The sequence below is a fragment of the Notechis scutatus genome, chromosome 4 (assembly GCF_049901735.1).
Source record: "Notechis scutatus isolate UNSWTSFEM ecotype Mainland chromosome 4, rNotScu1.2, whole genome shotgun sequence".
Taxonomy (NCBI): domain Eukaryota; kingdom Metazoa; phylum Chordata; class Lepidosauria; order Squamata; family Elapidae; genus Notechis; species Notechis scutatus.
In genome coordinates this window covers 43,144,659-43,160,623 of record NC_142012.1, presented here as the reverse complement: position 1 = coordinate 43,160,623, position 15,965 = coordinate 43,144,659, and the positions used below count along the sequence as shown (strand labels likewise).

Below are 15,965 nucleotides of genomic sequence, written 5' to 3'. Positions count from 1 at the left end.
ATTATTTTATTATTATAAAGAACCAATTATTATTATAAGAGTTGATGATGGCACAGTGGTTAGTATGCAGTACTGCAGGCTGCTGACTGCTGGCTGCCAGCAGTTTGGCAGTTCAAGTCTCACTGATTCAAGGTTGACTTAGCCTTCCATCCTTCCAAGATCAGTAAAATAAGGACCCAGATTGTTGGGGGCAATATGCTGACTCTGTAAACTGCTTAGAGAGGGGGCTATAAAGCACTATGAAGCGGTATATAGGTTTAAGTGCTATTGCTATTATTACAATATTCATAGTTTTTTTTTCTTATATACAGTATATTGTATATAATATTATATCATTTTTTTTAAAAAAATTGAAAACTAGAAAGTTCTAAAGTTTTTGTGGTTACCATTAACTATATTTGGTATTTACATCACCTTTTCTTCATGGAATCCAGGGTAGTATATATTCTTTGTGCCTCCTATTTTATTCTTAGAATAACCTTTTGATATAGATTAAACTGAAAGATAGAGGCTGCCCTAGAGCCATGCAAGGGGCTTTCTAACTGACTATGGTTAAAAACTATCACCAGAAATTTCTATTTCTTTCCAAGCATTTCCTAAACAAATGATTGTTACATAGATGAATAATAAAAACTTAACATTTAAGATTGATAATTCATTAACTGGATATAAATTATTCTTGAACAAAATGGAGTCAGATTGATTTTGATTTATAGTTGCAATAATGTTTATATTTAATTTTATTAAAATTCTATTCTTTTTGATACTTATTTTCCTCCCTTAGACATATTTTCTTTGTGGACAGTAGAGTAGGTGAAATTTGTCTGTTTTCATTATTCTTCTGGATTTTTTTTTATTTTGGTTCATTGGTCAAGCAGTTATAATGAACATTATGATGGAAGGGGTTAGGTACTATTTTTCTACCCTAATAGACATAGTCTTACCAATACTTGCTGTTGGTTTAGAAATTCTCCATTGTGGTGGAGATAGCATTCAGGATTGGGTGATCAGTCTCTGCCTGTGATTGGACTGAGTCTGTCAAAACTTTGATGACACTCCCTCTGCTGCTAGGGACCTCCCCAGAAATTGACTCAGTCAGCTTGTTGGACGACGTGTTAATTTCTTCTTCTAGCAGATTTAACAAATCCTTTCACATTGATTGGAAAAATAGAAATAAAAACACCAATCCTGAATTCTATTGCAAGCCGGAACAGGTCTACCACTTTGACAGCTGTCAAACTGCAACGTGGTCAGGGCTCTGCCCCAGTCGTTGGACTTCGGATCGGCTGAGGGCCGATCTACAAGGTACTAAGGTTCTGGTTGCGGGAGGAGTTTAAATACCATCCTCACCTCCTTCCCGCACTTTGGCTTGGGAGGCTCCCAGCGGTTTCGGCCATTGGAGATGCTAAGATTAACCGTGGTAGCCTTTAAAGGGGCAGAAGACCTGCAGCGAAGAGTACAGGTAGTGAGAGTAGGTTTAGGAAAGTGAAAGGCTGCAGCCTGCTCTGGGTGACTCCAGAATAAGATCGTTGGAGTCAGAGATGGCAGAATCACAAAAGGCTAGCCGCGATGTCAGGAGAGGGGAGGGGGCGGCTCGACAGCCATCACGCTCTCTAAGCCCAGCAGCCCCAGAGCAGATGGCTTCATTTTACAGCCCCAAGCCAAAGGACAAGGCTGCAGGAACCCAAAAGGGATCCAAGGCAGCAGAGAGGGACGAGTGCCGCAGGGACAAGGCTCTGGATAAAGTGTGGGTTTGAGGGAAAGAGCAAAATGATAAGGAAATGGCACCCTGCATAATTTCCCGCCCAAATGAGGAATGGCCGTTATCGAGAGGAGAGAGGCAACTGCAAACTGACAGGGCTGCAGTAGCAGAAGCGGCCATAGGGGGAGCTGAAGAGCAGGAATCTATTGAGGCTTCTGAGATCAGAAATTTCTTCTCTGTCTGCCCAACAACAGAGCAACTGACAGTTACTGATCAGAGGCACAGAATGGCTCCAGAAGCAACCTTTACTCCCATGTCAGCTGGGATCAGACCAGTTAGGGCACAGGAACCTGAGTTCCAGGTTAATATGCAGGCTATGTTAAATGAGGCAGTGAGGCAAGGAGTGTCAGCTGTCTTGAGACAGACCAGAGGTTCTCCCTCAGAGGTTTCTGTTTCCTCATCCAGACGCAGTAGGAGACACAGGTCTCATTATGATGATGATCTTTCCCTGCAACCAGAATAAAGTGGGTATATTCCTGCTATACATCACATCTGACAGTGGCCAGCTGATGGACTATTCCGATGATGAGGGCCTCAACGAGGCAGACCAAGGCTTTATCCCTGGCTTGCTTCAACCTGCCATCTTTAGATCTCTCCTCTTTAAGGCCAAAAAGGCCACAGGGCGAGGCTTAGTCCCTGAACCGCAGGAGCCTGCAGACCCCTCCGAAGACCCCAATGACCCATTGTTTTCTGAGAAAACAGTCACAGTAGATGTCATCCCTGCGCCAAAGATGTTCACCACAGTCATCCAAAGACAGTGGTCGTCCCTCGGGTCCGGTCCAAGCCCTTGCTCCCTAGACAAGAAATTGTTTAATGTAGGAGGCGATCTTTCCAAGGCCCTGGAAGTGCCCAATGTTGATGCCCCAGTTGCGGCCCTGCAAGCCAACACAGACATCCCTGGGGAGCCTGAGGACTCACTGAAGGCTGAGGACAAGAAGGCTGAGCAAACGTTGCAGAGAACACACCTGTCAGCAGCATGGGCAGTGAAAGCTTCCACAGCCGCATCTTTCTTCAACAGGGCCTCTCTCATCTGGCTCCAGGAGCTACAGGAGAGAAATCCACTGAACGATGTCAGATCACACCTGCATGTGAACAAACTATTGGCAGCAGTAGAATTTTCAACTGATGCCACACTGAGTGCTGCCAGATTTGTGTCCAGGGCAATAGGGGGAACAGTGACCTCTCGTCGCTTGCTCTGGCTAAAGCAATGGCAGGCTGATATGAGGCACAAGTGGAGGTTGGCCATGGCCCCATTAAAAGGGGATAAATTGTTTGGAGAGGCTCTGGACAAGGTCCTAGTGGACTCCAAGGACAAAGGGAAGGTTTTGCCATCCAAGTCCAGAAAAAGTGATTATAGACCAACTCCCTACGCCAGACGCTCCTATTATAGGACCCCCAAAACAGGAGGGGGATTCCCCAGACCCCAGAGGTCTTTCACCCCCAGGCAGGAACCAAGGCCGGACAGGACAGGTAGAAATTGTCCTTTTAACAATAAGCAGCCCTTTCAAGGGGCTGGGGGCCATCCCTTCTGACACCCAGATAAAATGGAGACCAACCTTCCCATTGGGGGACGTCTGGCCTTGTTTGCCAGGCGTTGGGAGGAAGTAACCACTGACAACTGGGTCCTGGAGACAGTCCGCTCTGGACTATCTATAGAATTCCTCTCTATGTTCCCAAGGTTTTTCATTCGTTGCCCTATCTCTAGGAATACAGAGAGAAGGAACCTTATGGAAACAGCTATTCAGCACCTGCTGGAGATTCAGGCTATTCAGCCAGTGCCTAAGGGTCAACAAGGCATGGATTCTATTTCATATTGTTTGTAATCCCAAAAGCCTTGGGGGGATGGAGGGCAATTCTGGATTTGAAGCTCCTTAACCACCGGGTGAAATACAGGCAGTTCAAGATGCATTCACTCCAGTCCATCCTGGAGGGAATTAGGGAGGGGGACTTCCTTACCTCCATTGATTTAACGGAGGCTTATCTCCATGTCCCTATTATCCCTGCTCATCAACAATTCCTCAGGTTCTGCTACAATGGGAGGCACTACCAATACAGGGCCTTGCCCTTTGGACTTTCCTCAGCCCCCAGGTCATTCACTAAGCTGTTGGCAGTTCACCTTAGGGCTATACCAGTTAGGGTCTAGTGTTATCTTGATGACATATTGGTCCAGTCATCTTCCCCATCTAGAGCTGTAGAGGATTTAGAGATCACCATTCAGGTGCTCCAAGAGCATGGCTTCTCTGTCAACGAGGCCAAAAGCCACTTCACTCCCACCAATACCTTACTCCATCTGGGAGCTGTTATAGATACTAATTCCTGCAAGGTGTCCTTATCCCAAGAACGTCAGGAGAGTATCAGGGAGTTAATTGGACAAGTGAAATCTAAACCTAAGGTATCCCTGGCTATGCTTTCTAAGCTCCTGGGGAAAATGGTATCATGCATTAATATAGTGCCCTGGGCTAGACTGCATGCCAGGTCACTCCAATGGTTCCTTCTACCTTATCAGAAGACAGGTAGGAGTTGTTCCCTCTTACAGGTCGGATTAACTCCATTGGTTCTTAAGTCTTTAAGATGGTCATCTGAGGCGCTTTCCATGGGACTCCTATTCAAGGAACTGAACAGGTTAGTGCTGACCACAGATGCCAGTCTTCATGGCTGGGGTGCCCACATTCAATCCAGGGTGCTCCAAGGACAATGGTCCCAGGCAGATTTGGACCATAATATTAATTGGTTAGAGCTTCGAGCGGTCCATCTGGCTCTGAGACAATTAGAGGACATGGTCTCAGGTAAGGACATCCTAATCTTGACTCACAATGTGTCAGTCAAGGCACACATTAACCGCCAAGATGGGACTCATTCAGGGCCTCTGATGCTGGAGGCAGAGCAGCTCAGTTTATGGGCAGAGAGACACCAGGTGTCTCTCAGAGCTGAGCACATTGCAGGCGTGGCCAATGTTGAGGCTGACTGGCTTAGCAGAGTCACCATTGACCATGCAGAGTGGCGTTTGCATCCCGATTTGTTTCAGAAGCTGTCAGAGTGCTTTGGATGCCCAGCAGTGCATCTCTTCACTTCCCAGAACAACACGCAACTCCCGAGATTCTATTTCTGGTTTGCGGTTCCAGGGGTGAAGGGAATGAATGCCTTATGCAGCCCTTGGCCACGGGAGCTCCTGTATGCCTTTCCTCCTCTGCCCCTGATCCCGAGGGTCATCCAGAAACTGTTGGTGGAAAGAGCAGAGCTTATCCTTGTAGCCCCTCATTGGCCCAGGAGGCCATGGTTTGCAGACTTAGTAAACCTTTCCATTTCCAGACCTTGGAGGATACCGGAGGACAGAGTGTCGCTCAGCCAGGGGCCAATCTTGCATCCAAAGCCCCAGTGGTTTCACTTGGCCGTCTGGAGATTGAGCGGGGATCTCTGATCCAGGACAATTATTCTTCCAGAGTAATAAGAACTATCCAGGCTTCCAGGAGACCCTCCACCAACCGCATGTATGATGCAACCTGGAAAGCTTACAACATGGTGTTGTAAGTATGACATTGTCCCTTCTGGGGCCTCAATTGCCCAGATGCTGGACTTCCTCCAAGAGGGCCTGGACAAAGGGCTTTCACCTAAAACTCTGCGGAGGCAGGTTGCAGCCTTGTCCTCTGTTCTATCCTTGGGGGGAGTGGAATCTTTGTCTAGACATCCCACGGTCCACAGGTTTCAAACCTGAGGCCTCCAGTGGTTCATCGATATCCAACATGGGACCTCTCTAAAGTACTGCAGTCACTGACTGAGGCCCCATTTGAACCACTGAGGTCAATTCCCTTGCAGTTTTTGTCTTGTAAGGTAGCCTTTCTGGTAGCGATCACCTCTGCCAGAAGGATTTTGGACCTGGCAGCCTTGTCTGTCAGGAAAGACCTTTGTGTGTTTCACACCAATCGAGTGGTGTTAAGACTAGACCCTTCGTTCATGCCAAAGGTGAACTCGTGGTTCCACAGATCCCAAGAACTAATTTTACCTGACTTTTGTCCACATCCTGTGCACGCGTTAGAAAGACGATGGCATACTCTGGACGTTCGGAGGGCATTGAGGATTTACATCAAGAGGACATTGTCTTTCAGGAGGTCTGAATCCCTCTTTGTTTCCTTTCAACCTTCCACCAAGGGCTGCAAGGTAACTCCAATGACTGTGGGGAGATGGATAAGACTTTGCATATCCAAGGCCTACCAAACACAGGGACTTGCAGTTCCTCCAAGGAGGAGGAGGAGGAGTGACCATCTGATGAGGATGGCACACCCTTCCCAGAATGTCAGGAGAATCCTATGCCTGAAGACATTGCAATCCTGGCCCATCCAGCATTAGGAAGGGAGGCCAACTGGACAGGGAGCTGCCTATTGGAGAGGATCAGCTGTGGAGGGTCAGCGGTGATGACAGGCTACAGATTGCCACTGACGAGGAACAGCTACCTTCCCTATCTGATCTGCAGGTGCAGAGAGCAGAGCAGAGGGACGCACAGAGGAGGTCAGCAATGTTGCTCGTGATGAAACAGCCATGTCCCACTCACAAGGAACACCTGGAAGGCACAATTTAGCCGGATGTTTGTTGCGATCACCTTCCCAGCTTTTCTGCATGCTGCCTCATGAATATTGGTTTGTGTTTCTTGGGTCTGAACTTTGGACTTCATTGTATACTTTGGACTGGACTGTATGACTTCAGACTCTGGGACTGTGCTTTGTTTTGTGGAACCCTGGACTTTGTGTTGTGGACTTGGTAATTGTGGCTATTGGGACTTCTCTCTTTGCCTTGTGCGTCACATAGGATATAGTTTGTGGAACCAGGACTGAGGGAAAACTGCAGACTAGAGTGGAGCTTCATTGGCACCATTGGTGGGCTGTTTGATGCTGTGCTAATTGAGCAATAAATGGACTACACTTGACCCTTGCCTTTCCAGCATGACTTGGGTCAGAAGCAGAGTAGTGTTATTTATTTATTAAGCTGAGTATTGAATGATCAGCACCAAAAATGGATACACTTCTTCAAAATACTACTTTACATTGTAAGTTAAAATCCTAGGGTTTTGTGGGGTGGGGGAAATTTGCCTAACTTTTAACTTCAGCAAAATGTGTCTTCTCCTTTTGAAGACTGAAGCATTGGTATTAATGTTAGTGTACACATTCTGAATGCTTCATCTTTCCTACCTGTTTTCAAAGGAACAGAGAACAATATATGAAAATGGCAAATTGCAGTAGTTTAAAAAAAACCATAGTGAATTATGGCCTTGTACATATATATTAATAGTTTCCAGTTTAAAATTTAACAACTGTTCTGTGCTCATGCCATCTTTAAAATAGAATGAAAATGGGATGCAAACCACAAAATAAATTATAAAATGGTGTACGTGTTAGGCATTTAAATGGGGTAAACACACAGTACTGTAAATCTTATCTCCATACCCAACACAAATTCCACAATCTGTATCAAGAAAACCAACAGTGAATAATCCTTCTGTTATACTGGCTAACTTAAGATTTTACATAGTACAGGTGTAATCTACTTGCAATACACAAACTCCTGCCCCTCACTCTAAAGCTGATGCTTTGGACATATAAATCATATGAAAATAGGACTTTGGTATAAAGGGAAAAATCAGTGGATTGTAGCCAGATTATTAACATGATATGAAATCTTCCTAAAATGGGCTGTCCCTATCCAACATATCCAACACATCTCCCTCTTCCTATTTTCCCCACAACAACCCTGTGAAGTGATCTGGGCTGAGTCAAGTGAATAGTCCAAGGTCATCCAGCTGGCTTTCATGCCTAAAGCAGGATTATTTATTTATTTATTTATTTATTTGATTTGCCAATTGTTTACAAGATAATAAGTATAAGTGTATACATAGTTGTGAATACATGAAATGGGTACATATAAGAAAAATAAAAGAATAAGAGAAACAATAGGACAGGGACGGTAGGCACGATGGTGCGCTTATGCACGCCCCCTACAGACCTCTTAGGAAAGGGGTGAGGTCAATAGTAGACAGTCTAAGGTTAAAGTTTTTGGGGTTTGGGGAAGAGACTACAGAGTCGGGTAGAGTATTCCAGACATTGACCACTCTATTGCTGAAGTCGTATTTCCTGCAATCAAGTTTGGTGCAGTTTACTTTGAGTTTGTATCTATTGTGTGCTCTTGTGTTGTTATGGTTGAAGCTGAAGTATTCATTGACAGGTAGGACATTGCAATGTATGATTTTATATACCATGCTTAAGTCAGACCGAAGACGGCGTAATTCAAGGTTTTCTAGTTTTAGAATTTCAAGTTTGGTGGCATAAGGTATTCTACAACGAGTAGAAGAGTGGAGAACTCTTCTTGTGAAATATTTCTGGACTTTCTCAATTGTGCTAATATCAGATACGTAATGAGGGTTCCAGACTGATGAACTGTATTCAAGTATTGGTCTAGCAAATGTTTTGTATGCTCTGGTTAGTAGTGTGATATTACCAGAGAAAAAGCTACGTAGGATTAGGTTAACAACTCTTAATGCCTTTTTGGCTATGTAGTTGCATGGTGGGCTCTAGCACTTAGATCATTAGAGGTGAGTATTCCAAGGTCCTTTACAGAGCTTGGGTCATCAACAAGATCTTGACTATTCAGCTTGTATTTTATTTTCTGATTTTTTTGCCAATATGTAAGACAGAGCATTTATTTGTTGAGATTTGAAGTTGCCATTTGTTTGACCATTCAGATACATAGTCAAGATCTTTTTGTAGGGTAGCAGTATTGTCTGTGGTATTGAACAGCTTTACATCATCAGCGAAGAGAACGCAATTGCTCTTAATATGATCACAGAGGTCGTTTATGTAGAGTATGAAGAGAGTTGGTCCTAGAACACTGCCCTGGGGACACCACTATTGACAGGTATTGGATTTGATAGGACGCTCCCGATTTTGACCATTTGTTGTCTGTTTGACAGGAATGCTTCTATCCAGTTATTCAGTTGTCCAGAGATACCATAGGATTTTATTTTTAGGAGTAGTTTGTCGTGTACCACTGAATCAAAGGCTTTACAGAAGTCTATGTAGATTGCGTCTATTGCTTTGCCCTGGTCGAGTTGTGTCGTCCATATGTTTTTGCAGTGTAAGAGTTGCAGATTACAGGATAGTTTTTTTCTGAAACCAAATTGTTTATTGGAGAGTAGGTTGTTTGTCTCTAAGTGGAGGATGATGGATTGGTTAATAATTGATTCCATGACTTTGCAGGTGACGCAGCATAAGGAGATTGGCCTGTAATTATCAACTAGGCTTGGGTCTCCCTTTTTGAAGATGGGGATGACTGTGGCTTGTGACCATAGGTTAGGCAAGGAGCTGGTCCTGAAAGATTTTTCAAGATTATGCTTAGAGGTTTGGCTATGGCAGTGGATAGCTTTCTTAAGAAGTAGGCACATATTCCATCCGGTCCAATAGATAGAGATGGTTTTAGATTGAGTAGTGATTTTTCGACATTGTCTTCTGTGAAATCGATATGTATTAGATCATTGTTGTTATCTGTGGTATGGCTAGGAAATACTGGGCATGATCCATTGCTGTTTACAAATACTGAGCCAAGAATGTGTTAAAGATGTTGGCTTTAATGGTGTCGTCGTTGCAGTCTTTACCATCAGGTCCTATCAAGAGAGAGATGGACCTTGAGTCTTTTAGTTTGTTGTTTACAAAATTGTAAAAAGCACGGGTGGAATTGGTGCTTAGAAGGTTTTCCTCTTGTTTAATGTGATAATTGGTGCATTCAGTCTTTATCTGGTGGCATAAATTTTTGTATCGGTTTTGAAATTGGCAACGTGACCAGATTTGTTTTTCCGCCAGAGTGATCTCTTTTTGGATTGAAGTTTCCTTATTGATATGGGTAATCTGCTTTTTTGTTTTGTTTTGGGAGTTGTTGTTGGAACATATGGTTTGATGACTCTTTTGACTTCAAGTAAAAATATGTTGTAATGGTCTTCAACGGTATTGCATCCAGTGAATAGAGATTGCCAATCAAGGGATGAGAGATCGTTGTCTATAAGATCATAGTTGCCTTTTTTGAAGTTACAATAGGGGATTACATCATTGTGGTGATTTTTGTGTGGACGTATGTTGAGACAAAAGTCAATCATATTGTGGTCACTACTGGAAAAGGGTTCTTTAGTTTGTATTCAAATAAATTAAGTTCAAACTGTTGCAGAAGATGAGATCGAGGCAGTTGTTTAGTCTAGTGTTGTTGATTACTAGTTGTTCCAGTCCCAGATTTGTAATAGCATTGTAGAAGGTTGTGTGTATGATTTCAGTTGTACAATCATTTAGGGTCCAGTCAATATGAGGTAGATTGAAATCACCAAGAAGGATAAAAGGGTATGGGCAGGATGCAGCCCATGTTAGTAATGTATTTAGCTTGTTTACATGTTCGATGTCATAATCAGGTGCTCTGTAACATAGTAAGAATCGAATTGTGATATTTGAGGATAGTTCACAGATGATGGTTTCAGGAAGGGCAAGCTCCTGGGTAACTTGGATGATGAAAATGGGATGCAAACCACAAAATAAATTATAAAATGGTGTATGTGTTAGGTATTTAAAATGGGGTAAACACACAGTACTGTAAATCTTATCTCCATAGCCAACACAAATTCCACAATCTGTATCAAGAAAACCAACAGTGAATAATCCTTCTGTTATACTGGCTAACTGAAGCTTTTACTACCATAGTACAGGTGTAATCTACTTGCAATACACAAACTCCTGCCCCTCACTCTAAAGCTGATGCTTTAGACATATAAATCATATGAAAATAGGACTTTGGTATAAAAGGAAAAATCAATGGATTGTAGCCAGATTATTAGCATGATATGAAATCTTCCTAAAATGGGCTGTCCCTATCCAACATATCCAACATCTCCCTCTTCCTATTTTCCCCACAACAACCCTGTGAAGTGATCTGGGCTGAGTCAAGTGAATAGTCCAAGGTCATCCAGCTGGCTTTCATGCCTAAAGCAGGATTAGATCACACGATCCCCTGTTTTCTAGCCTGGTGCCTTAAACACCAGACCAAAGTGGCTCCAAACTTCACCAAGATCACCCTCCAAAGCATTTTGTATTCTTATCCGATTCAATTAATTTGCCTGTCTGAGGATCAGCAATGGGCAAGGACTGCTTTATAGTCTGTTTGGACAAGTTATTTCCCTTATATTTTTCTTCCCTTTTTGAGGTATGTTTGCAACTTGTTTCTGAAGACTCTAGGAAATGTTAAACAACAAAAAATAACTTGTGATGACTGTGCTTCTTTTACTCAATCAAAAAAAGCTTTCCTTAGTTATATCAAATATTATATTTTAATTACTTTCATGAAACAGTATAGCAGGGTAATTTAAAAAATGTGTAGGTTCACTTCCTATGGCAAGACTTAAAAAGCAGAGGTTTTTTCTTTTCTTTTTCTAAATATACCTGTAGGATTGAGCCCTGGTTAAATACATTGGAGCAATATATTGATGTGAACTTTAACAGCCAGTATCTGTTGGTAATTATGGAACTTCCTGATGTTTCATTGAAGATGCCAGCCTCTTGTTACTGGTGAAAATCTGTTGTATAGATCAGGGTCCCCAACCCCAGTCCGTGGATCAGTGCTGGGCTGCAGCATGCCACCGAGCCGTGCAAACCAGCAAAGCCCATCTGCAGGATGCAGGCAGCACGCACAACCACACCCCCTCAAGTCCGCACAAAAAAACCTCTTTCCACGGAACAGATCCCTGGTGCCCAAAAGCTTGGGGACCATTGCTCTAGATCACATCCAGTAAACCCTAAAGCTCAGTGCTGCCAAAATGACAGCAAGCTGCTCTTAAAGGAGTGATAATCTGTTAGTAATTCTGTGTGATGATGATTATTATTTAAGGAATCAATTTGTGTTCACACAATATTTGGAGAAATAGTCAAAAGAAGATAAAGACATGTAAAGTAGAAACCGGAAACGTGTAAACAGTGTAAAAAGTTTCTTTCTTTATGCAAAATAAAGCTGAAAAAAGCTCATCTGCCCCAAGGATGCCTCCAGTCTCACTTTGCACAGAGAAGAGAAAAGGTCAGAGGCAATATAAGAAGGTTCACAAGCTGCATGTCTAATTTCTTCCTAGGAGCCTAATGAGAATATCTTGCCTGAGGACTCCTTCAGTCTTGAAGCAGGAGCTCTGGATCACTGTGACCCCAGCAAACCCAACTTTTTGAGCATTCTCAACTACTTTTACAAAATCCTGAGAAGTAATTTTACTTTATGAAATAGCTTGTTTTGGCCACTTCTCTGTTTCTTCACATAAAATCTGAAATAAGTAGACTGTTTTTAGCATATATGCTTTGGTTAATAATTTTATTTTCAGTGCATACAGGCCAAGGATTTGATATCCCTGGAGATCTATTTTTTGGTATGTATGAGCTTTTTAAGAAGCAGAAATAATACTACTGGTTAACTATCAATTAAATCTGCCCATTTTTAGCATGAATTGAGAGATTATATATATTTAAAAGCATTACAAAAGTATATTTCTAACCAGCTTTTCCTTTTCCTTTTGAGAATTTATCCTTTTAGCTAATAATTCTTGTTTCTTGGTTCATTTTAAATTGTTCATATTTTCTAAATCATGAAAATATTTCATTTTCTATAACTCCTACTTATATTCCTTATGGTGACCTACCATGTCTATGACACCTCAGTTTCAGCAGTGCGTCAACATTACACAAATTAACTTTTATTCCCTAAATGTAGAAGATTTACTTTGCCAGTGGTTAGCTGTCAAGTATACATTTCCATTATCCTCAGATAACAGAGGAGGGAGTTTAGGGAAGAGGGAGACTAGGGAGATTCATGACTGGGTCAATTTGAGACCAATCAAGATCTAAGTTTTTATGGCATCTATCTACAAGCATGGCAACAGAGTGTGAGACACATCTTAGAATGGTAAAAACAGTTATTTTCTAGTGCCTTTTCTTTTTAATATATTATTGTCATGGCAGTCTTACAGTTTTAAAAACCATGTATTTTGCAGCCTAACTCCAAATGATAAAACGATAATATCCTTACAGATTTCTGATTTTCAGCTATTTATAAATTAAATAAAAGCCATCACTTGAGACTTTCAAGAAGAGAGTGGACTGCCATTTGTCAGAAATGGTGTAGGGTCTCCCGCTTGGGTGGGGGGGTTGAACTAGATGACCTATAAGGTCCCTTCCAACTCTGATGATCTGTTATCTGTTAAAGCTTAGCTTCCATGATACATGCATTTGACGCAGATAACAAGCAAGAGAATGCGAACTTGTTAGTTATGTTTGATGACATAGAGTGATATTCTTCATTTTTTTCAACAGGGCACTTGGTCCTGTATGTGTATGTGATATAGGAAGCTATATCCCTCATGGCAACTAGAGTTTGGGCTCCCTGTCCTAGATTTCTGGCATAGGTCAGTTCTTACATTACATTAACAGACACTTGCAAGACTTGAAAATATTTTTCCTTTCCTTTCCTTTAACTTTAGAAAACTGAGGAGGATTCTTTCAGAAACATTTCCCTGCCATTCCCTTTCTGTGGGTTGAAACATCTTTCATACGTGAAAATCTTCACAGCATATGAAGGAGAAACAATTTTCATTTCCACGTAAACCTAACACTTGGAATAATTTTGACAGGATGGGAAGATTAACAGTTATCTCAAATCTTAATTTTAAAACTATGTATGTAATTGTGGATCAGAAGGGATTAAGATCTTTAGTAATGATTTTGTAAACTTTTCCAGATTGATAGACGCCAATTTCTTCCTTTTTGAGTGAAACATGATGTGCCTAGAATTTGTGTGGTAGGAACTTCACTATGATAACAGGAATCAGAGAGAATGTGAAATTTATATAACTGCATATCAAAGCTCAGTTGTTTGCTACAGTGAAACCTTAGGTGAACCAAAACTGACTTAGCCTGTACATAGCATAAAGTTAAACATGACACTTGTCTGCAAATTTCAATGCATACATATGTTCAAATGCATACACATTCAAAATAAGAAAAGAATGAATATGACAAGTACAGTTTTTCTTATTTTAAACTTGTAAAAAACTGCACATAAATAGTACAGGGAGTTCTTGACTTATGACCAGTCACTTAGCATTTGAAATTACAATGGACTTCCCTGGGTCTACTTAAGAGCCAAGATTTGAAGTTCTGACACTCCCTCCTCCTCAGCAACTGGTCTGCCTTTATGGCTCTTTGCAACATCTCATAATCATATGACTTGTGTGTTACAACAATTTTGCTGAAAACTGACATTTACGTTTGCTTTTCGGGCAAAATTGGTCCTTAGTGAGCATTTGTTCGCTTCACCACCACCACAAAAAAGATCATAAAACTGGGTCAATCAAGTAGGTGACTCAATATAAAACTGTCATAAGCTACAACCATAATGGGCAGGCTCCATTATGCTCATAATGTGAGGACTACTTGTAAGCATTCAGATATGCAGAACATTTTATTGTTTAACTTTGTGTTATGTAGCCACCTTCTGTTAGTTAACCAATTGTCTTAATTTGCATGCAAGTTTATATTTTTTTAAAGCAACAATTTATTAGCTGCCAACTATAGTAGATTCTGGATGGCATATACGATCAGAAAAACTGTAAATCAGATGAAACCATCAAACTCAAGAGACAGCCCAGGCTAAAAAAAAACTTACATACAACAAAAATCAAATAAAACAGCTGCCCTACACAAACAATAATACATCAACTCTAGGCCAGGTTTTCTGAGCTTTCTGGAACTCTAGGGCAAATCCACACCTCTGGGGAGAGGATGAAATAAGAAAAGGCTTCCTTGATCTTATAAGTTGACAATGTTTAATAGATTTGGAGAACATCCACTCTGCCAACACTTACTGGATGGATAGAAATTGTTTGAGGCAAATGTTCCCTCTGTTCAGAGCCTATGCCATACAGGGTTTTATAGTAACAACTGTAGGGTGGGATTGGCCTAAACCAGGGGTCCCCAACTGCCGGTCCGCGGAACAAGTCTTACCGGACCGCTGGTTGCTGGGCGCCGCCATCTTTTTTTGATAAAGTGCTTCCGGTGAGCTTTTCCGGGTAGTAAAGCTCACCGGAAGCACTTTTCATCAAAAAGATGGCGGCGCTTGCTCGTGAGCTTTTCCGGGTAGAAAGCCATTTCTACCGAAAAAGCTCACCGAAAGCGCTAACGCCGCTCATCTTTTGACGAAAAAGTGCTTCGGTGAGGTCACCGGAAGCACTTTTTCATCAAAAAGATGGCGGCGCCCAGTTGATGCTGGTACCAGGCCGCGGCGCCCAGCTGATGCCGGTACCGGGCCGCGGCGTAAAAAAGGTTGGGGATCACTGGCCTAAACCATCCCTGATTGTTTAAGAATATATACCACTGACCCTAGATTCCTCTTTGAATGAATTGATTGAAGGAGATTTTTGGGGGGGAGGGGGAGGGAGAGGAGAATCATTTCCTATGTTCCCATTGCGCATTGCATAATTTTTTTAAAATTAGATAAATGAAACTGAGACTTTGTTGTCAGTTGATTACTCATGTTCTTTCCACATCACAATGACCAACATGAAGTTCTGATAACATTCACAGTAAAGATTTATCAAAATTCAAACAATCCTATATCCAGTATTCTTTCTCCTATCCAAAGGAATAAGAATACTCCTCCACAGAACTGAAAGATGTTTAATGTATTTGTCTGACTCTCAGATATAGTATTGTTTTTCTATCATTTATTGCACCATAACATTGTAAATGATAGTGATTCTAAAAATTGGTTTTATTTAGGAAATCATACTAAAAACAAACATTAACAAAAACTGCATTTTCAAGAAAAAAACAGCACATTGGACATGCAGTGATATTTTATTAAAATCTGTGGCATTGTTCATTATATAGTTTTGCAAATGCTCAAAAGTCAGTTATTTCATATAATTATTTCAATACATCTATTATTGTTTACATTACAAATACCATGGCACAACATATTCAATTACTTAAAATACCTCTCCACATAATGGCTTCTATAATTCTGCTTCTTCAGAGGTTTCATCTGGAAAGCTCAAAGGTCACACCATTTGGTTTATAGCTACAGACTGATGCCTACATAGGGAAATTCCTAGCATTCCATTTGTCTAACATTTAGACCTTATATTCATCTCATATAG

The 15,965-nt window shown here is 41.5% G+C and overlaps 1 protein-coding gene across 3 annotated transcripts in view; it reads left to right on the top strand.

The window, feature by feature from the left end:
* Window positions 1–15,965, top strand: part of WWC2 (WW and C2 domain containing 2) — a 160,221-nt gene that overhangs the window by 13,656 nt on the left and 130,600 nt on the right. Inside the window, exons 1-2 of one of the 3 annotated variants that reach the window (XM_087963262.1) lie at window positions 6,572–6,800; window positions 11,898–12,021. The exons of 1 other annotated variant lie outside the window; for it this stretch is intronic. The gene's annotated coding sequence lies outside the window, so the exon portion shown is untranslated. Of the gene's footprint in view, window positions 1–6,571; window positions 6,801–11,897; window positions 12,022–15,965 lie in introns of those variants that run through there. One more of the 3 variants, XM_087963263.1, reaches the window with a different exon arrangement.